Source organism: Psammomys obesus, unplaced genomic scaffold, assembly GCF_907164565.1.
Source record: "Psammomys obesus unplaced genomic scaffold, mPsaObe1.curated_primary_1811, whole genome shotgun sequence".
Taxonomy (NCBI): domain Eukaryota; kingdom Metazoa; phylum Chordata; class Mammalia; order Rodentia; family Muridae; genus Psammomys; species Psammomys obesus.
In genome coordinates this window covers 4,395,236-4,417,825 of record NW_026596095.1, presented here as the reverse complement: position 1 = coordinate 4,417,825, position 22,590 = coordinate 4,395,236, and the positions used below count along the sequence as shown (strand labels likewise).

The 22,590-nt window shown below is 45.1% G+C and overlaps 1 protein-coding gene across 2 annotated transcripts in view; it reads left to right on the top strand.

Annotated features, from left to right (window-relative positions):
• Positions 1–22,590, top strand: part of Cdc14a (cell division cycle 14A) — a 115,050-nt gene that overhangs the window by 24,781 nt on the left and 67,679 nt on the right. The window contains exons 3-4 of one of the 2 annotated variants that reach the window (XM_055628189.1): positions 10,409–10,496; positions 15,871–16,101. The gene's annotated coding sequence lies outside the window, so the exon portion shown is untranslated. Of the gene's footprint in view, positions 1–10,408; positions 10,497–15,870; positions 16,102–22,590 lie in introns of those variants that run through there. The other variant, XM_055628190.1, reaches the window with a different exon arrangement.

Genomic DNA, 22,590 nt, shown 5'->3' with positions numbered 1-22,590 from the left:
AGGCTCCTCCCCTTCTCCCTCCCATTTGGATCCAACCCCTTTCTGTCTTTCATTAGAAAGCAAACAGGTTTCTAAGGAATAAGAATAGAATAATATAAATTGAAATAAAATATAATGAGATAAAAGAAAAACATATATCAGAATAGGAAAAAAACCAAGCATTCTGGAGGAAAAGATCCCAAGAAAAGGCACAAGAAACAGACATAGATGCAGAGACCCACTGGGTTGCACAATGAGGAATCCTGTAAAATCACTGAATTGGAAGCCATAACATGTACTTAAAGAGCCTGTAGGGTAAAAAGAGAGAAGAAAAAAGTATGTATAAATAAACTAGAAAGATAAAATAAAATAGAAAATAAGATAAAATGAAAGAGAGAGGAGAGAGGAGATAAAGAGAGAGAGGAGATGGAGACAGACAGACAGCTAGATAGAGAGAACAAGGAATCTCCCAAGATTCTGTTGACCATCTACTTCCAGGCATGAAGCCTACACTTAGGAATAGTTTGTTTTCCTGGTGAGACTCATTTGCAAGTGGTTATCAATTGGAGATTGTTCTGGGTTTGGGATGAGGGTTGTCCACTTCTTCTTCAGCAATATGACCCAATCTGGGGCAGACCCACGCAGGCCCTGTGCATGCTGCCTCAGTCTCTGTGAGCTCCTGTGTACATCGGTCCTGTGGATTTAGCAGGTCTTATTTTCTTGTCCTTCTGGCTCTTTGCATCCTCTCTGGCTCTCATACTCTTTCCACTGGAGTGTTTCAAGGTCTTTCACTTTCTTCATGTTTCCTTGCTGTGGGTGTCTGTACTTGTCCCCATATGCGACAGGAGGACATTTCACTGATCTTTAGCAGTAGAATGTCATTGGGAGTCATTTTTTTGTTACTCACTCTTTCTTTCTTTCTTTCTTTCTTTCTTTCTTTCTTTCTTTCTTTCTCTCCTTCTTTTCTTTCTTTCAGAACAGCATTATTTGGTTTTCTCCTAGGTCCCTAGGCCATCTGATCCCAAGTTCATAGTCACCCAAGGAGTGTTAGGTTTGGGTTCCATCTTGTGGAGTAAGCCTTAGGTCAAACCAGGTATTGGTTGGTTCCTCCCACAAGATTTGTGCTGCCATTGCACTAGCATATCTTGCAGGCCATCACACCATTGTAGATCAAAGGGTTTGTGGTTAGGTTGGTGTTTACATTTCTCCTTTGGTAGCATGCAGAGTACCTTCCTGTACCAAAGGTGCTAGCACACAGGGCGGGGGCTCTAGGGAGGCCCCAGCCCTACTTCTCCATGTTCAGTGAGTTGTGTAGGTGTCGTCAGCAATGGGGCCTTGCTGTCGGTGTGTGGAGAGCAACCTATAGTCTTGGCAACAGTGTGGGTTGTTTGGGGGTTCCCCATGGGACCCCTTTGGCCAACCACTCAATCAGATACAACCCAACCCTAGTTTGAAAGCTTTATTTGTTGACAGGAGATGTCCAGTTGGTGCTGTATTTCCCCCCCCCCCCATTATTTGGTGATTTTACTTTAGATTGCTTTTGCATATGTATATACGTAGGAAGCTTTTACTGTATTAGGTGTCCATAATGCCCCTCAAAGCAGTGTGTCTTCATATTCTTCCTCACCTTCCTCTTACCTTCCCCTCTCTATTTGATCCCATGCTCCCATCCTCATCCTCTGTTTGTGTATAACTATCTATTCTATTTCCTTTTCCTACGGTGATCTATCTGCCACCTAGTCCCTTTCTCTATTCCTAACCTCCATGGTTCTATAGATTATAGCTTGATTGTCATTGACTTGAGAGCTAATATCCATATATAAGCAAATACATACTATACCTGTCTTTCTGTATCTGGGTTAGCTCACTCAGGATGATTTTTCTGGTTCCTTCCATCTGCCTGTGAATTTTATGATTTCATTTTTAAATGGCTGAGTAATGCTCTATTGTGAAACTGTACGGCATTTTTCTTTATCTCTGTTGAGTGGCATCTAGGTTGTTTCCAATTTCTGGCTATTGTGAATAGAGCAGTAATGAACATGGTTGAGCAAGTGTTTTTGTGACGGGATGAAGCATACTTTGGGTATATGCTCCAGAGTGGTATAGCCGGATCTTGAAGTAGGTCAATTCCCAGCTTCCTGTGGAATGACCGCACTGATTTCCGCAGTGGGTGTACAAATTTGCACTCCCACCAGCAATGGAGGAGTGTTCCCCTTACTCTACATCCTTGCCAGCATGAGCTGCTGCTGCTTTTATTGATCTTACCCACAGACACTTCTTTACTAAACTACAATTGATACGCGATATGGCCCAGGAAGGCTAGGTACTTGGAAAGCGGAGGCAGGAGGATGCCACAAATTCAAGGCTAGCCTGGGTTACTGAGACCCTGTCTCAAATAAAACGACCCAAACAAACAAATAAAAAAAAACAAACTTAAGCCAGTGAGACCCTGTGTGATATTAAAGCTTTCCTCCCCCTTTTTTGTGTTTGTGTGTGGGGGGTGTCTATATGCCTATGCATGGTTTTGTATGTGTGGGGGCACACATGTGTTTGCATGTGTGGGCTTGGATGTACATACGTGCACAGAGGCATGCTTCCACCTTATTCATTACGGAAGAGGTTGTGTCTCAGTCAAATTCAGGCCTCACCAGTATGTTCCATGAATCGACCTTTGGAGGCTGGCATTGCGGGCAGACCACCAGACCCACCAGACATTTATGGAGGTCTCTGGTCCTCACACGTGTGTGGCAGGTGCTGTAGCTGCTGAGTCAGCTCCTCAGCCCTTTACGGGAGGCTTCCGTGATCAGAATGCTACCTGTCAGTACAGAGGATGGGTGAGCGGAGCGGGAGTACTTGCTTCTAACGATGAAGCCATGCCAAGTCCTCAAAGGTTCCGTCTGCTGGCACCTGCCACTCAAGAATGGCAAGCATGCCATACTTAACCATATGCATATTTCAAGTATTCCAGTAGCCACATTTAGAAATGCTAAAAAGAAATGATGAAAGCATTTTAAATAATATATTTCAATTAACTCAGTATGTCTGATATATTTCAAAGTACAGTTAATACAGAGATTATTGATGAAGTATTTTATACTTTTTAAAGCATTATGCCTTCAAAGCCCAGTGTAGAGTTTATACTATGGCCTGTCTGAATTTGGTCTATTCTCACTTTAAGAGATAGTAGCTAGGGTAGATCTTCCACAGAAGTGACAGGCTTGGCCATGTTTTGTCGTGGTCCTTTAGTGTGACATGAAGCCGAAGGGAACATAGGCAGGGTTTAACTCCTTGCTTTAGCTGATCTGACTGTTCATTGAGAGTCCTTTCAGGAGGACTGAGTCCAGTTTTGGAGGTTTGGAGAAAGATACCTCAGGAATTTGGCTGTTTTCATGTGACCTGCAGATGGCTCGTTTCTTTCAGGACTGAGAAATCCCACCGGATGCATTGTGTTGCAACAATGTCTTCCAAAACACTGTTTCTCCAGAGCTCACAGCATCCTGTCTATCTGGTTGCTCAGACTCGCACGGCTCAAACAGGCAGAATTCTGTCTGCAATACTAGTAATACCCAGAAACAACTAACCAACCAACCAGACAAACTGGAGTCACAAGACAGTGATCCAGAAACTCCCTGAAGGAACCAGTGTCAAAACGTCTTTACAGCAGGGCTTGTAAGGTGGTCTCACAGAACCCGAGAACCAAGACAGCAGCGACTCCTTTGAAATCTAGCCGTGAATCATTTCAGGGAAATAACATAGGCCTTTTGTCCAAGGGAGAAATGAAAGAAATGACAATGAGAGAAAGCCCTAGTGTCCGGTTTACACCGTGAGGCTGTGTACCTGCGTGGACATGGACAGAGTGCCCTCTAGTGGTGAAGTCGCTACACGACACGCTTCTGCTTTGAGGACCTTGGCCTAGTGTATAGTGTCAGCAGTCAGCTTCTCCCGTGTTATTTTGGGAGAAGATTGTTCTTACCAAACCAGACCTAAACACCACTGACTATTAATGCTGTGCTTGATTCCTGACCACCAGGAAGGATTTGAAGCTAGATCCTCGATCCATTAGCACCCTCTGCTTTCCAGGAAGCATTCTGTTTTTGATGAATGGTCCATGAGCAGGTGGCGTCACAGGAAGATGGAGAGTGAGGGTCCTAGTTGTGGGTGGAATGTCTGTAGAAGAAATTCAGAGAAAGGAACTTCAGTGGTGACCTTTTTTTGGGGAGGGAGTCCACTTATCACTGTAGTTCACATTTATTACCTCACTTAGCTCTTGGCCCATGCAATTTCAAAGAGTTGCCTTAAGTAGCCTTCTGGTGAGCTCAAAGTTCAAGATCAGATTAGCAATTACTTAGATTGCTTTCTTTGGACTATTTTATAGCTGTCATTATCCCCCTCTACTCCATTAACCCCCCGAACCCATCCCAATAAGTCTTCCCCCCTTTTGAAAGAATGCTTCTGTGAAATAGTGCTGTCAGTAGGAGGTTTTTTTTTTTTTTTTTTTTAACTGTCAAGCTTTTGGTGACTTGAGCTCACATGCTGGCAATCTGGGCCACATCTTTGACCTTGGCAAGTGAGAGCCACACCTGGCTACTGTCTGCCTGATGACAGAGGGACTGCTACTTTCTCAGGAGCAGGGGCACGGCACAGGGCTGCTTCTTGTTTGCTGTCACGGCACACAGAGAACACGATCATGTCCGCTCAACACCCAGTAAACACACATGACACCTGTTGACAACTGGGGCCTCTGCTTGTCTCAGCACCCACCCAGGCAGCTCCATCCTGATCACTCTGTTTGGGAAACTTTGCTTCTCAAAAAATAATGCCGGAACCAGGGAGATAGTTCAGTTAGGGAAAAAACAAACAAACAAACAAACAAACAAAACAACAACAAAAAACATTTGCCAAGCAAGCATGAAGACCAGACTCTAGATTCCCCGAACCTAGGCAATGAAGCGTCTCGGTGGTGTGCTGTCTGTAATCCTGGCACTCGGTGGAGGTGGACAAGAGGGCTGAGATAGGAGGACCAGTCCATTTAGGTGGCTCACTGAGTCAGTCATTCTCAGCCCTGTGCGGCTCATCTGCTGCGGCGTTAGAGGATACTGTTGACACACCTGTGTCTTCCGTGAACTCAGTGTGCTTGTAGGCAGAGATTTCGTATTAATTGCCTTTGCAGGAGTAAAATAACCTACTGGCAGAGGCAGTCAGTGTTTAAGAAATGAAATAACTAACAGGTGAGCAAATTTCCATCAAAAGCAGAGTGTACCACATCTCCCAGCGCCTTGTGTAGTCTGTTTTCAGTGGAAACTGGCCAGAATCTTTTTTTTTTTTAAGATGGTAGTTTAATTACAGCATTTCTCTTTTCCCCTTCCTCCCTTCCATATACCCCTTCCCACTTTCCTTCAAATTCACGGCCTCTTTTGTCTTTAATTGTTACTGCAGTCATATGTGTATATGTCTGTATATGTGTATTCCTAAAGAGAACCTGCTCAGTCCATATAATGCTACCTGTATGTATGTTTTCAGAGCCGATAACAGTGGCTGTGTTCTTCCCCGGGGAAGAAAACTGCCCCCATTCCAAGATTTTGTCTGTTGCCTGTAGCTGTTTGTGTAGAGTGGAAGTCTCCATTGAGTTTGGTGTGTTCATTGATATAATGCCTTTCCAGCTCATGTTTGGGCAGTCTTGTTGGGGAGACTTTTTGGGTGTCTCTTCTGATATTCCTAGGAGACATGGTCTCACAGCAAACTCCCTAGACTGCGGCTTTTCATTAAGAACTCATTCTTATTTTGTAGTCAGCCTCCAGGAAACATTCACACTCGTTAGAATGCTTTTTGAGACGATGTACCCGCCTTCCATCATTGGCTCATCTATGCTGTAAGAAATTATAACTTAAAAAAAGACCAGTTACTTGCAACATAAATCACCGGCTGGTGGGATTCAAGATTGGATTTGTATGCAATGCCAACTTAGCTTATTGTGTGGCTCGGGACTGTGTCGGCCGACCATGTCCTTCATCATCTCAGGAAACTGTCATAGTAACCAGTGCACGTAGACTCTTGAGTTTTCCCTTCAGCACATCCGTGAGAGCCAGTGAAGTTCGTTAGGTCCTCCATCTCAGGTCAGCAGCCGGAGTCAGTGTGTGACAGGGCAAGGCTGCGCTTGGGAGTGGCTCGTGGAATGGAATCTGGATGCTGCCTGGTCTGAGATCTTCTGTTGTTCAGAGAGTGTGGGCAGGACTGTGTACTCCTGCCCCAGGACTAGGGTCAAGGAGGCCTCGGAGCGCAGATGTCTGGGCCTGTCTCAGTTATCTGGAGCAATTACAGAGGTGTCCCTCCCACGGGGATCTGCTTATGAGAACTATTTGAAGCACGCTTCTGGAGCAATCCTGTTGTATTTATTTCACCACTCAGAGTTTAAGGTAGCCACATTCCTTCCTGGCCACTACAGCTGCTATCCAGGGCTTCCACGTGTGCTGATAAATCATACTCCTTGCTAGTTACAGATCATATTGGCTAAGTCATAAAACTTGTTAGGGTTCCCTTTCTTAAATAATCCCTCATTCTCCCACTCCCCCTAATTATTGTTTGATTTATTTCCTCTCTCTCCCTTTGCTGCTTTCTTTCTTTTCGCCTCTCTGAGTTTTGGCTTTCTGCTTTTCTGATACTGAGCCTCACTGCAGTCCAGCTGGCCAGGGACTCATTGCATCCCTCCTGCCTCGGCTTCCCAAGTGCTGGGGTTATGGGTGTGTTCTCTCTTTCACTTCCAAACTATTTTAGGCATGGTCTCTATAACTATTATGGTTTGGTGTTCCTGCCAATATAGGAGTGTCCAAAACCAAGCAGGCCAGGTTTAGGCTTCTCCCTTGTGTCGCTCTGGGGCCAATCTCTAATTGTGAAAACATTTTCGTTCCTCATTTTGTAAGGTGGCTGCTCTCGTATTTCTCTTCTTGCCATCTCTGGTCATCTTTCTCAGCCTTCCTTGCAAGCCTTTTTGTTTCCGTGGCCCACCCTGACACCCTGATCTTACAGGACCTCATGGCTTCTGGTTGAACATGCTTTCTGTGATGGGCGTACACTGGCTTTTAAGTTTCAACAGCAACGTGTGTACTGCTGCTCCCAGACATTAAAAATGACGTCAGCACAAGCATGCTGGATGCTCGCATCCCGTGGTTGAGCCTGCAGAGGAGTTCACTGGCCTGGCCTGCTGGAACAACCTCTCAAATGTTCCCACCCTATCTTTATTCCTTGCCCATGGTCTGTCCTCCCTACTGTCTAAGCTGTGTCTCCCGCTCCGGTTGTTACTGGTCGAGGGGACTGAGTCAACCTGCACTGGGCACACCTGCTCTTTCATCACACTTATTCAAAAGGAGAACCAAGTCAACAACCTGGAGTTTGATGATTATCTACCGCTAAAGGGCATGGAAACTTAATTTTATCCCAACAACCCAAATATTGACTGTACTTTAAGCTCGTAAACGGTCCAGCTTCATGACATTTGTATGTATGCCACAAAGCTGTACTGTCAGTGTGAATTTATTGTTTCAGAGGTTAGAAAAATGCACAAATGTCCTTAACATTAATTTTTAAAAAGACATTTCAGTTGTTGTCTTAGTTTCTGAAGCTCTCTCTGCCACCCTCCTTGCTGATGTTCGTCTTGGATGGTATACAGTAAATTCAGAGTAGCTTTTCCTAATGAATAGGGTGGAGATGGTAGCAGCTCTTTCCTTCTGGGCTTATTGTGGTGAGGAAAGGAGCTACACGATGCACTGCTTTGTAGAGTGGGAATTTAGTTCACGTTTGTTACCATCGTAACTGCGGTTTGTCAATCTCACACAAAAGCCCCAAGAATGCCTTCTATTATTTTTGTGTAGCAACAAGTTACAGTTCTTTTTCTTGTAACGAATTATTTATTTTTATGTGCATTGATGTTTTTGCCTACATATTTGTCTGTGTGAGGGCGTCAGATCCTTTGGAACTGGAGTTACAGACAGCTGTGAGCTGCCATGTAAGTGCTGGGAATTGAACCCAGGTCCTTTGGAAGAACAGCCAGTGCTCTTAACTGCTAAGCTATCTCTCCAGCCCCAAGTTACAGTTCTTAACATATGTCTTCTGGGAAAACATGCATGGTAGAATGATAGTAAACACATATTGCCAGGCCAGAAAACTTGTATTGGTAGTCTCACCATCAGCCGCAAGGACTTCCTGTTTTTACTGTGGCCCTCTAATAGTGGTAAAAGTCCAGATGTTTGAGCTTTTTCTGACCAGTATACCACAGATACAACTATGTTCTTTGTAAGTATAGAAATTAATGCTTTCAAGTCAAAGTCTATTTTAAGAACAGCATCTTAGCTGTTCAAGAGAAATCTGAATCTTTTGTGGACTGGAGAATCCTGCAGCACACTGAGTTACAGTACCTAACACATCCCGTCTAGAAAGGAGATGTCTGACTGGGACTTTTCTCACAGTGGAGATCATCTGGAGTTCTTCTAACTGGTGTTTGGTGGGTAGTGAGCTTTATATCAGATGCTGCTGAATCAAAGTTTCTGCCTCATCTTCGCTTATATATTTCTTTACAAAATGTGGCAGGATTGGAAAGTCCCTAAAGTTCCTGCCTGAGCTAGATTCTTTGAGATTTAATTAGGAAAACAGACTTGTATAGTTTTAAATATTTTGTCACTGACACATTAGCGTTTGTAGAAATCATTGGGAAAGGGGTACAGATGAGAGTTCTGGGACATTACCAGTGTAATCTTACATTGATTCAGGTCAGTTAAAAGCTGAAGCTGTCTTACTATTTTCCTTCAAATTTAAATCTAAGATCTTATTGTTTATTCTACCAACCTTTCCCAGGCTGCTAAATAGATCCCAGTATTACCCAGTGTTTATCTCTTTAGGTAGGAAGATTTACAAACACAATTCTGTTGATTCTGTGAGTGAATTTATCTTGCTGTTAAATTACAGTGAATTTATCTCACTGCCTCTATCATATGATAGATTATAAAAAGGTTACTATTTAACCAAACAGATATCTATAATCAAAATGAATAGATGTATAATATATTCATCTGACCTCTTTAGTAGCCAAGGATACAGAAAGAGTGAACATAGAAAGCCACTGTCTTCTACTGTTGATAAGGACTAGCTTTTGTCTTTTGGTAATTGAAGCTCATGTTTATTCTTGATTTTATTGGATCATTCATTTAGACAGATGGCTGGAAAGATATATTTGTGTTTTAGAGATAGAAATTGGCCAGCCAAGTTTTGATTCTCATGGGGGTGGTAACAGTGATCCTGAGTGCCTCGCTGTTCTAGTGTGTTTAATACATGTTTACTTTGAACTTGCGGAAGAGTGCAACCTCTATTTGGCTTAGACACCTACCATGGAGGCCCTCACCGTATGCCAGAAGAAGCATTCTTTATATCAAAACGTGTTGCTTTCCTGATGAAGATGGAGGCACGGGCCAAGGGTGGAGCTGGGTGTGGAGGTGTGAATATTTTGTAATGCATTACACAGAAGTCTCCCAGTCACCTGCAAAGTCTTGGGTAGAACCCAAACCCTGTCCCAGTCCTGATGGGTTAGTAGCACACGGAAAAGGAAGAAAATGAAAAGGAGAGGAGGTCCTGGAACGTGGGAAGGTGTCCCATTTCTTGGTCTGTAGGCCCTTTCAGATGATCACTTTGAGTGTGTCGACCAAAGGCTAACAATGATTAATCAGTCAGCAGATACATTTCCTTTGGTTTCATAGGACTTAAAGACTTATTTAAAGATAGTCAACATTTCAAAGAAAGATTTCATTGGAAAGTGTATGTGGAAGGTCAGACCCAGCGTCAGCTTGCCAGGATGGCCGGTTAGAAGTGTCTGATTTATTGCCAGTCTTTGTTTGGGTTTGGTGCCCCCTGCCTGAGGACTTGCTGCCTCATCCCTCCTTCCTGCCATTTGCCCGTCTTTAAATCAACATTGACAGTAGACATAGTACCCGCCCCAACAACAAAAACAACCAGAAAATAGGGGAATGTGTTTATTGTGACTAGATATTTATAGTTTTTTTCATCATTTAAAGCCTTTTACCATGTTCATGAAAGTGCTTATATTACCCATTTTCTTTTACCTTAGCATATATTTTATTTATTTATTTAATTTTGCTGGAATAAACAGCATTTTCATCTTATTTCATTATAGACTTACCGGGTTTAGGACAAATAACCTTTTCATACAATCTTTGTTTTTCATCATCTTGAGTAGAAGCTTTTCTTAAATGAAGTGAATTTGTAAATAGTGCTTTGTAAAAAAAGGTGCATCTTGAAATTTAGTTTCCCTTTATGTCAGTCTCTGTAATCTAGTACTGGTAGTGTGATAAGTTATGTCTAAGGACTTCTTAAGCTGTATAAAAATTATAAACTATTTTTCTTTTCTTTTTCCACAAAATTCTGCCAGCGAGTTGAAAATGGGGATTTCAACTGGATCGTTCCAGGAAAATTTTTAGCCTTTAGTGGACCGCATCCTAAAAGCAAAATTGAAAATGGTAGGTTGTTTTCTTGTTTACCACCTAAACGTTTATTCTGGTTCACTTTCACTACTTTCTCTACTTCCATACACAATTCTTTTCTTTCACTAATATCCCTTAAGGAATATTTATTTGTAATTTTCAAAATTGAATGGAATTAACTTGAGTGTTGAAACTTCTAGTATGTGGAGCTATAACCCTGTTTGATTTTATTTTTAATTATGTATGCGTGTGTGTGTGTGTGTGTGTGTGTGTGTGTGTGTGAGTACGTTGCCTGCAGAGTTCATAAGAGGCCATCAGGTCCCCTGGAGCTGTAGTTGTAGGTGGATGTTGTGAGCTGTTTGACATGGAAGCTGGGAACCCAGCTTTGGTCGGCTGCAAGAGTCCTCCACACTCTTAACTTTCAGGCTTTCTCTCCAGTTACTTGTAACGCTTTCCTCGGGCGCAAGCTTTCAGGTTGCCACAAACAGATCATTCACTTTATTTGAGTAGACTAGGGAGAGTCTGGGAAAATGGACTGGCCAAGCCAGTGAGAAGAGTGCTGGATTCTAGTGAGCGCATGGTGGAAGCAGTTTTATTATTATTTTTTAAAATAAATTTTAATTGATTAATGAATTATAACTATAGAATGAAATATGTATTTTGGATTTTAGATTTCAAAACTATTATTATTATTATTATTATTATTATTATTGTTATTTGAGACTATCTGTAGACCAGGCTGGCCTTCAACTCAGAGGTCCGTCTGCCTCTGCCTCCTGAGTGCTGGGAGTAAGGACTAGAGCCACCACCGCCAAAAACAATACTTTTAATGGACAATGCTACACACACACACACACACACACACACACACAGGCTAGGAGGGTAGCTTGAGACAGAGAATCCTAGACATTCAAAGTGTGTTTGTCCATTTAATGAGAGAAGACTTGTAGGTAGATTGAAGCTTGGCTGCTCTGTCCCTTCCTGATTGTGGAATCTGTAGTGCATTTCCTTCTTCAAGCATCGGTTTTCTTGTACGGCCCAGGGAGGGGAACAGACCACATCTTAGGTGGCTAGTGAGGATTAGAGATACCAGATGAAGGGCCTTAAGGAACCTTAGCAGCTACACAATTATACTTTTATCACTGACGAGCTGACCTCCATATTATCATACATAGCCTAATCATTTAACTCAGCATTTACACACGTTCCCAACTTTAAAGCAAAGGACTGGGAAGAGATAAATTGAAGTCTCTCTTCCATCTGAAATTGCGTTTGGTTAGGCTGCCTTTTAGCTCCTCACTGGTGTCATGTCGCCACCTAGTGGCAAGATGGAGGAAGGCTTGGGTGAGCCATCCATCAGCCCTGGGTGGAGTGGAGTGAAGATTCCCAGGAAACCACATTGCTGAAACTAGTACCCCACAAGTATCCTAACACAACACCACCACACAGCTGTTGAGAGGCTACAGGACATTTGGGTTATTCCTTGGTTTTAATTAATTCAGAGTCGTTTTAAGAGTCCCGTTGTCCTCCTCCTCTCCCGGCCCCTAGCCTGCTCTCTTACTTGGAGTTCTGACGGCTAGAATGGACTTGAGCCTAACCCAAAATAGGTGCCCGCACTGGTGCTAACAGGGTTTAAACGCTGGCTAGCTACGTGTGTGGACTAGTAAGCTATGCAAGCATTAGCTATTGCAGAATGGCGGAGTGTAATGGTATCTTGGTGCCTGGGGACATAGCAAGTGACCAGTATAATTAGGTATTATTACCGTCTTCACCGTTATCTCAATGGCCCCATACCGTATGTTTACAAGGATGTCCCCGGTTCTTTCTCAGAAGATACTCATGCTTCTTCCTCTTACAGTTTAGCTGTGTTAGCTCAAGCCTGCATTTAGTCCTCATGGGCGTTCCTGTATATACAGGGGCTCTTACATCTTGTTGGTAGGGGCAGTAGATAGGTATCAAACTAGGAAGGGGCCCGATGGGATGTCAAGGGAAGTTCAAGGGGTGCCAGGAACCCACAGCAGAGGCTCCAAGCGGCTGCCATAGCCAAGCAGGACTTCCCATGGACATAGAGTCCCTCTCTTGGCCATTCCTCATATGGTACAAAAACTTTTATTTCCTCACGGCGACCAGCGATTCTCCTCGTTCTATGAGTCTGTTGTTGGGAGATTATCTTACCGAGGAAAGCAGACTCGATTTCTGTAGGCAGGAAAAGCACGTGCTTCCTCTCTCTCTGCATAAACTGCCGTGTTCACACAGGAGATGTGAAGCAAGTTCCCTGTAATCTGTTCGCCCAAATGCAGCCAGGCTGGGATTAGTCGGTCCTGCCTCCCAGCTCCGCCTCCACCTTTGCTGATGTCCAGGCATTCCAGCTAGTGCTAGTGCTGCCCCTTGCAGGCCAGAGAGCCGATACTGATAACTGCATCGAAGCAGCATCTACTCACCTATGTGGTTTAGCTCACAAACGGCGGGAGAAGGCTGGAGAGCTAGAAAATGGGCAGAAGCCAGGAGAAACAGTGTGTCTGCAGGGTCCACAGAGGAGAACGCCAACCATGCCTAGGGATTCCAGCCAGAAGGAATTTTTATTTACTCGTTTAAAATTTGATTCATTTAAAAATTTAAAATCAGCATGCATAGTATTAGATGTCGTTATGGTATTTTTTTTGAAAGAAGTGTGTTTGAAGAGTGTTTCCTCCCCATCATCTCTCCTATTGTCTGATACTCCAGCCCTCCATCAGCTCATCTACTGCCCCATACCCCAGCCTCCATCATCTCTCCTACTGTCCCCATACCCCAGCCCTCCTCATCTTTCCTACTGTCTGATACCCCAGCCCCCATCATCTCTCCTACTGCCCCATACTCTAGCCCTCCATCATCTCATCTGCTACTGTGATACCTCAGTCCTCTGACATCTGTCCTATGCTCTGATACCCCAGCCCTTCATTATCTCTCTTACTACCCTGATACCCTAGCCCTTCCCAGCCTCCATCATCTCTCCTACTGCCCCCACACCCCAGCCCTCCATCATCTCACCTACTGCCCTGATACACAGCTCTCTCTATTACCTGCCACTAGTCTCTCTTCTGACTTTCATGTCAGCATGACCCTCTGACATTCTTTTCCCTGTTTTCTTAGAACCTCTTTCTACCCTCTCTTGGTCTCCTTTTTAGTTTTCCAGGTTTCATTTGTATCTGTGTTCATTTCTGTACATACGTGTACGCATTACAATCTAAGATCTACAGATGAAAGAGAACATGTGGTTTTTGCCTGAGTTTGAGTCAGGCAAATATTAATATTGTATCGCTTAATATTGTACTTTCTAGATCCACCCATTTTTATTTTTTTCCCCTCAAATTTCATTTTCTTTACAGCTGACTAAAATCCCATTCTAAATTGGTACCACATTTTCATTATCCACTCCTCTGTTAATGGCATGTAGGCTGGTTCCAAATCCTTCCTAGTCTGATTGGGGCAGAAATAAATATGGATGTGTAGGTATCTCTGTGGCAGGATTAGAGTCTTTGGATATATGTTCACGAGTGGGTCACTAGGTCATGTGGTTGCTCTATTTTTAAATTTCTGAATAATCTCCACGAGGATTTTCATAATGGTTGTACTAGTTTTCACCCTGCCCCCAGTGAAATAGAGCTCCTCTTTCCATACATCTCCAACAGCACTTGTCGTCAAATGTAGTACAGGGAGTTTGTTTGTGGGGACTAACAAGAAAGACAGAGCTCCTCTTTCCATACATCTCCAACAGCGCTTGTCGTCAAATGTAGTACAGGGAGTTTGTTTGTGGGGACTAACAAGAAAGTCAGCAATGAAGAGTGCAGAGGGTTATGGAGAAGGTAGTGAGTCCCCTCTGAGGCTGGGGACAGGGAAGGGGTGAGGGGTGATGGAAGAAGCAAAGGAGAGATGGGAGGACTGAGGGACACGGAGGAGGAGCCTCTGCTGGTGTTCAGAGTGCTGAGGGAAATACCAAGTGCTGTGTAGATTTGGGGCTTGAGGAGTGGAGAACCAGAAGCCCTATTGCTGGAGAAGACATTTGGCCGGGCCAGGGCATGCCAGGCTAAGCTGGGGGTTCTGGCTGAAATGCTGATAAAACGGGGAGAAAGCCTTTCTTTCATCCTGACATCTCTCCTACTTTGAGAGCAAACAGGAAGGATCAAGAAAGGTAGTCCTCATGGACTAGTAGATGGGCTCGGAATTACGAAGCATGGTATTGAAGGGCTGGCTCGGAGCTGAGAGGAAATAGAAAACGATGGGATGAGCAGGCCGTGTAGCCGGGAGCACAGTGTGGAGGCCCTATAGTTCATTCTCTGAAGCACACCAGCCCAGTGAATCCTAGTGAGGTCATTTCGCTTGCCCGGTCTGCCAAGAATCTGCCAGCAACCGATGAGCTCTGAATGGGTGAACCCTGAATGAGCGGTAGGTGGCAGTTGGTGTGTTAGGAAATTAGTCTTCCTAGCCCCTGGGACTGCGAGATTCACACTGGCCCAGATTCTCAGGGGTCCCTGTGGATGACGGACTAAGAGTAGGTCAGTAACCCAGGTACCTCTGAAGCTCCCAAGATTGCTCGTTTGGTGGGGGACAGGCCAGGGACTGTCTCCCCAACCACAAAGAAAGTGGCTACCAAAAGTCACCCCCTCCTAACTTTCCTTTGAAATATACCATTTCAAATTGAACATGGATACATTTATATTACACATACGGTGGATTAAAACTGTGTATACTGTGGAATGGCTGTCAAGTTTAACACATGGAACCTGTCCAGCACACTGTTATTAACTATAGTTGACACACTGTATAAACTAGGTCCCTTGGTCGTATTGCTCTTGTCTAATAAGAACCTTTTCGCCAGCATTTCCCCCCAGTTCCCAGCTGTTACTTTAATTTTGAGAAACCTTGCAAGCTGTGACTTGGACAATTGCAAACGATAATTAATCATAACCTTGTTTTGCAGGGAGTTGTGCTATAGATGGGAACCCTTATCTCTGGCTTTTCAAAAGAAGCTTTAGTTGTAGATGAACCACATTTGCTAAGTAACAAATGATGTTCAAGGAGGAATACTAGCCCAAACCACCCCAGCACTACCCTGCACATTTGGGTACCCCAGAACTGCCTTTGTTTGGGGCCTCCAAGATTATGCTTCCAGGATCTGGATTCTAGAGGTTGCCATTTTCAACTATAACGGAAACGCAGAGAAGGTTTTTTGTTGTTGTTGTTGTTGTTGTTTGGGATGTAGCCGCCTCTGGTGTTTGTAGTTAGGTCAGCCGCTGCTTTGATGGCTCCTCTGTGACCTTTCACACTTTCCCTGAACCGCTCTTTCCTCCCGCTCTGTGAGACCGGAGTACTTGACTGTTTACGTGGGATGGACTGCGGCTTTCTGATGACTGCTCCTGTTTGCCGGCAGGTTACCCTCTCCACGCCCCCGAAGCCTACTTTCCGTATTTCAAAAAGAACAACGTGACTGCGGTCGTGAGACTGAACAAAAAGATTTACGAGGCGAAACGCTTTACCGACGCCGGCTTCGAGCACTACGACCTGTTCTTCATAGATGGCAGCACCCCCAGCGACAACATCGTGCGGAGGTTCCTGAACATCTGTGAGAACACGGAGGGGGCCATCGCGGTCCACTGCAAAGGTGGGCGCCAGGTCCCAGGGGCCCGCCGTGCGTGGGAAGGGCGAGCCCCGCCTGATGAGCCAGGCCTGCTGGGGACAGAAGCTGGGGGATGTTTTCCTCAGGACAGTTGGAGCAAGAGCATATGTTAATAATCCCTTCCTAAAGAAAGGAGTAATCGCCTTGGTGGAGGCCCAGCTTTCCTGACTAGTCAGTGCTTGCCCAGGCTCACGACTCGGAACATAAGCAAGGGGCGTCCAAAGGCTGGGAAGACCATCTTTCCTTAGGTATCTCTGTCAAGAAGCAAACGTTGGTTCCCTTGTCCCCTTTCCCTTCAGAATTACCTTTTCTCCATACTCTTCCACCATCTGGTGCTGCCTCTATGTTGGGGTGTGTGTGTGTGTGTGTGTGTGTGTGTGTGTGTGTATACACGCGCGCGCATGTATAGGCCAGAGTTCGACAGTAAGTTTCTTCCTCGGTCACTCGCTTGTCTTTTTGGTTGCACTGACTGGCCAGTGAGATTCTCCCGTCTCCACCCTCCCTCCTTCCGAGCACCTGGATAGTGGGTGGTCATTTACGGTGCCTGCTTTGTTGTGGGTTCTGGGGCTCCAGTCGCAGGACCCCATACGGGCTTGCGCTTCACTGTCATCCTGGCTCCTCTCTCTCGTTTTCTTTTAATGCTCTCTCCACCTTTCTGCCCTGACACCGCCCTCCCCTGGGTCCTCTGCCCCAGGAGTGGAGGGTCTGCCCACCCGTTACTTGCTGTGGGGACATCTCAGAACTAACGGGAAGACTTAGCTGGGCAGGTGACTAATACCTGCTCTCTGGAATGTGCACTTGGAGACAAAGGTTGCTCAGAGTAGAGCAAGGGTAGGTCTCAGTTTTAGTAAATCCAAAGCAGAGCATTTCGATTTTAATTTGAGGGTTATGTTAAATTCGGAAGAAGCTCAGATCCCACTGTAGGTTTCTGAGTTTGGTGGTCTTTCTTTCTTTATTTTTTTAATTAAACAATTAAACCATTATATTTCTTTTTTTTGTTTTTAGATATTTTTAATTATTTTTTACAATTTATTCATTGTCTATCTAGATTGTAGCCTGCTCCCTGAGCTCCTCCCAGTACCCCGCTCCCTGCCTCTTCTCCCCTCCATCGCCTTCTCCTAGTCCACTGAAAGTTTGGTGGTCACAATTTCAGCAGAGACAAATCGCTCCAGTGCCGCGAGGTGGCGCTGCTCCCACGGCTTTGTGTCCACGGAGGGTTTTTTTTTGTTGCATTTTATGCAAATTGGCCAGTAGGTGTTGGGGATGGTACCGTTCTTTTCATGTGCTGAGCGCTGCTGTAACTGCCTTATTCAGGCAGTGTGGCTTTGGTTCTGACAGAAATTAAAATACCATTTTGTAGGCCCTTGTTTCTATGTTTAAGATTTGAGTAGGTGGAGGAACTTTGCTGAACATGTGAGCCGTGAGCAGCGCCGCGAAGCTGCATTCTCACAGCAGCCTGGAAGGGAGGGAAGCGAACCGCACGTGGCCCCGATTTAGGGATGGTTCCCGAAGCCAGGCCGCGGCCAACTTTGGTGCAGCCTTTCCCTCACCCTCCTCCCTCACCCTGGCGGGCAGGACAGTCCTACTGTGTTGTTAGGAAGGTGCTCCTTGCTCCCTGCTAGCCGGCTTGTTTTGAGTGTTTCCTTGGCACCCTAAGTTTGTTTAACTGTGACCTTCCCGCCAGGAGCGAAAGTGCTCTAAGTAGAATCTTGTGCCAGCTGCGTTTGGCTATCAGGCTGTGAGATAATGGACCCCAAGAAATTGGATTTTCCTCAGGAATTTCATGCTGGGGGAAGGGAAAGAATGAAGCCAGCTAGAGGAAGGGCGTATGTGTGTATGGGCGTATGTGTGTATGTGTGTGTGGGAGTCGGGGGGTGGGCGGGAGGATGGCGGTCTTTCACATCCATGACAACTTATCAGGTCACTTTGCAGGACCTCTTGGTTCCTCTCCCCACCGCAACGCCTTGAATGAAGCCTTTTCTGTGTTCTACTCTCAACGGATCTTCAGACCACTGTGACTGGGGGGTTAATTTGCGTCGTTGTGCGCGCGCGCGTGTGTGTGTGTGTGTGTGTGTGTGTGTGTGAGTGTGTGTGCGTGTGCACATGTGTGCGTGTGTGTGTGAGTGTGCGAGTGTGTGTGTGTGCGAGTGTGTGTGCGTGCGTGTGTGTGTGAGTGTGCGTGTGTGTGTGCGTGTGCACATGTGTGCGTGTGTGTGTGAGTGTGCGAGTGTGTGTGTGTGCGAGTGTGTGTGCGCGTGTGCACGTGTGTGAGTGTGTGTGTGTGTGCGAGTGTGTGTGCGTGCGTGTGTGTGTGCGCGTGCACGTGTGCGTGTGCACGTGTGTGCGTGTGTGCGTGTGCGTGTGTGAGTGTGTGTGTGTGTGCGTGTGCGCGTGTGTGCGTGTGTGTGCGTGTGTATGTGTGTGTGCTGTGGTAGTTGGGACGCAGCCCCTGCCCCTCACACTGGTAACCTGGTGGTCCCATATTGTTAAAGGTTGCTCAGGTGCAAGGCAAGGCCCAGCTTTCACGTGTCTCATTTGTCAGCAGAACCTGAGAGCTTGTGGATTGTGGCAGTGTACTTTAGTATGGGATACTCCTATCTCTCTTTCAAAGTTCAGTTTCCTATTAAAAAAAAAAAATGAGCATTTTTCCTAGGAAACTTATTTGGCCTTTTCCCTAGTCGGTTTTATTATTATAAGGTCATATGTATGTCTGTGTATTTATAAGCCATATTTTGGATTAACAAATTCAAGGGAGAAAAAGACAAAGCTTTTATTTATTTTTTTAATTTAAACCTTTATTTTAAACTTTTATTTATTTATTTATTTATTTATTTTATTTAAACCTTGTCACATTTTTTTCCTCCTCCAACTCCTTCCCTATCCTCCCTCCCAACTCAACTTCATGGTCTCTTTGCATCACAAAACAAGAAAACAAAAGATGAAAGTTGAAACAAACAAAAAGCCAATGAGACAAAAAAAAAAAAAAAAAAAAAAAAAAAGCTCAAGCAAAACAGAATGAAAAAGCAGCTCCCTCCCTCAACACAAACATGGAGTTGGTGTTGCGTTGGGTATGGGGCCTGCCCTGAGGTGTAATACATACAGTGAACTCCACTGGGGAAAACTGGTTTTCCCTTGGCCAGAGGCTGTCAATGGCAAATGGCTTCTTGGTTAGGGGTAGGATCCTGTGTTCACTTACCCCTCAGCGCTGGGACCCGGTCTGTCCCGATCTTGTGACTGCGGGCACAATCTCTGTGAGTTCACAAGTGCATCAGTCTTGTTCATGCAGTAGATCAGAATGAACACGGAGCCACAGGTGGACCACATACAGAGGGTGAAAGACTTTGGAGCACTCAGTCCCGAGTGGGAGGCCTTTTTAATGCCCCCCCCCCCACACACACACCAAGGCTCAGGGATCTAAGTGGAAAGATTGTAAGAGCCTGAGGCAGTGGCTGATTCCAGAGAAGGAGTGTATTCCAGGCAAAGCTTCAATTTAAACAATAGTACAAGAAACACCGGGAAGAAACCCTGCAGCTAAATACGCAGGCTTTCTCTGTATATCACTTACCTGTGAGGGTTTACCTCTTAAGAAATATACACACAGTTTTTTCCTATCACAGAGCTGTTCACCCCCTCCCCATATTTCCAATATCACTTATTAAGTGTTGAAGTGAGTTTTTATAGAGGAAGGTCACATTTATATGTGGTGCTTTGTACAGACATGGCTTTTTCCCTCCAACACCCCCCCCCCCCCCGCCACACCACTTGTTCACACATGTAGATTCTTTTATAAGGATCACACCTTCGGTTTAATTGCAGCTGTTTTGTTTTTAATGGTGTACTTAGCTACCTAGGCTTGCTAATTACTTTGACATCTGCCCTGATTAAGTCAGCTTAATTTTCTGGAAATTAAAGCAGCACTCGGTGTTTTAATTGAACTAAAAGGAGGTGGAAGTGAGACTCACTCCTGTCCTTTGTTAAACGAACTCTCATGGGGACTGGAGAGAGAATGAAAATGTCATGTGTCAACATACAGTGTTATTCGGAGGCAAATTAGACACAGCTTTGCTGCAAGTGTATGAAACTCACCACAAGTCAGTGTCTACAGTCCGTATCGTGGTTGACTAAAAGCATGGCTGTGCATTTGTGACATTTTCTAGCCATGACATTAATCTGAAATACAGCGATGCTGTTTTTCTGTGGTGGGCATATTGATGCCCTCTTGGGAAGCAGAAACATGCCTGGCAGCTGAAAGCACTCGGTCTAAATAGAGCACCTTGCACCCTTCATGCTGTGCCAGGGAGCCCTTTAATTACGGATGCTTTAACATTTTTGTTAAAGTTTTAATAGAAACTTAGTGAAGAACTCTGATTCTGTTCACCGTGGTAAGAGCTCCCAACGATTGAGTGCTAAGTAGGTTCTTTTTATAGACCCAAAATTATAGACTCCTTTGAAAAGGGGGGGAAGCACCTTCAGCTTCAGAGAAATCTGAAAACTCGCAGCACCATCTTTTGGGTGTGAGTAGGATTAGGAGCCTGACCCAGGGTACCAGGCAGCACCCCTCCTGAGGAGTGGTCCCCAGGAAGAAGCCCACCTGCTCTCCAGACAGGGACCCACACTGGAAACCCTGGGGACCAGCTGCTCCTGATGCCTCCTCTAGCATGCTCGGTTACAACCTTCCATACATTTACACCAGCTTTGTCTCGGATCCAGAGAATTATTGTCATAGTGTCTTCATATTAAAGCGAGAGTCCAGTGAGACTGTGGTTAACTCCACTCCTATGGATGTTGAGGGTTGACCTGGGCCAAAAGGTACTTGAGGTAAATAGGGCATGCACACAATACCTCATCTAAAAACAGTGTGTGCATGCTGTTCAGAACGGAAAGGCAGCGCTGGGCGTCTGTAGGCATGAAAGTGGCTATCCTGGTCCTTTCGTTTTCACGGTGGATGGGCATTCTAGGCAGGGTGCCACCAAGCAGGTGAGCTTCTTGTGCCGGTCGACATCCTCTTGATTTAGTTCTTCCTGCACAAAGGACAGATTTACACGCAGTGTGTAGCAGGTACCTGGAGCAGTATAATTTCATGGTGGACGATTAGAAATAAAGTGTCCGTAGCTGCTCCTGGGAAGCAGTAATAGAAAAAAGGCTGCGGGCCAGATGGCTCGGCAGGTCAAGGCTCTTGCTGCCAGGCGTGCCAACCTGAGTTTACTGCTGGGACCCACACCTCGAAGGAGTTAACAGACGCTTGAGCGCTGCTGTCTGACCTCTGCATGCACATGTGCAGCGTGGAAAAGTCAATGTAACTTCACTAAAATAACCATGGAAAAACAGGTTTAAAGGCATCCATTCTCTGTATTTTTAATACTCCTTAAATTAGGTTGGGCTTAAAAATTGGTGGGCGGTGATGTATGTTACACCACTGGACATGATGACTGTCTCTCAGATTTGATCAAATACTGTGCATTTTATAGTCCTGGGAGATTAGATTATCTTCATTATTTGACCAAGGAAAGCTGACAAAGTGGTTTTTTCTTTTTAAAACACAGTATTCTTTTTCTTTTCTATCAAGTCAGTGGTTTTATTTATTTATTGTAGCACAGGGGATTAAACGCAGGGCCTTATGCATGCAAAACAGATTCTCTGCCACTAAGTTACACGCCCCCCCCCCCCCCCCCCCCCCCCCCCCCCGCCCCCCTCCCCTTTCAAAAACAAAGATACCTAAGGTTTCCTCTCTTTCCCCCCCCCCCCCCCCATATTCTCCATCTCTTTTTCGTCCTCTCCCTTCCTCCCCTTTTATTTTCTCCCACTCTTCCTGCCTTTTTCTTTCTGGCTCTCACTATTTAGCCCAGGCTGGCCTTGAACCTCATGATGCTCCTGCCTCTGCCTCAGCCTCCTCAATTCTAGGATGGCAAGCACATGCCACAGAGTTGGTCTTCCTATCTGCTTTTCTAATGAAATGTCTTCATAGGTGAATTTCAAGGTCAGAAATTTCAGTCATTTTAAATTTCATTGTGAGCCAATCCAGATGTCTTTTTGATTCATCCCTTGCTCCTTATTGCTGCATTCCAGCCCCTCTTGGCCATCTTTGCACCCCAGCTTCATTCCACCTTTTCTTCTGCCCACCCCTCTCCTTCCCTCCTAGCCAGTTTTGTGCTTCCAGATCCATTTCTTTTCATCATGTCACTTTCTTACCATAAAATGTAGGGCGCCCTCATTTGGCCCTTTCCTTTGGTTAAAGAAGTATTGTGTCGGTCTTTTCCTTTTCATTCAGTGCTGAGACTTGAACCAGGGGCATTGCACGTGCTTGACAGGTGCTTTGCCAAGAAGCTACATTTCCAGCCTGAGAAAACGTGTATTTTCACATGAGAGAAACTGGGTGAACATCAGCCGCTGCTGCTACCATTGCACTGGAATCCAGTGCTGTCTGTGGACAGGGTAGTTTCCTTGTTTTTGTGGGTGTGCATGATACACTTTGCA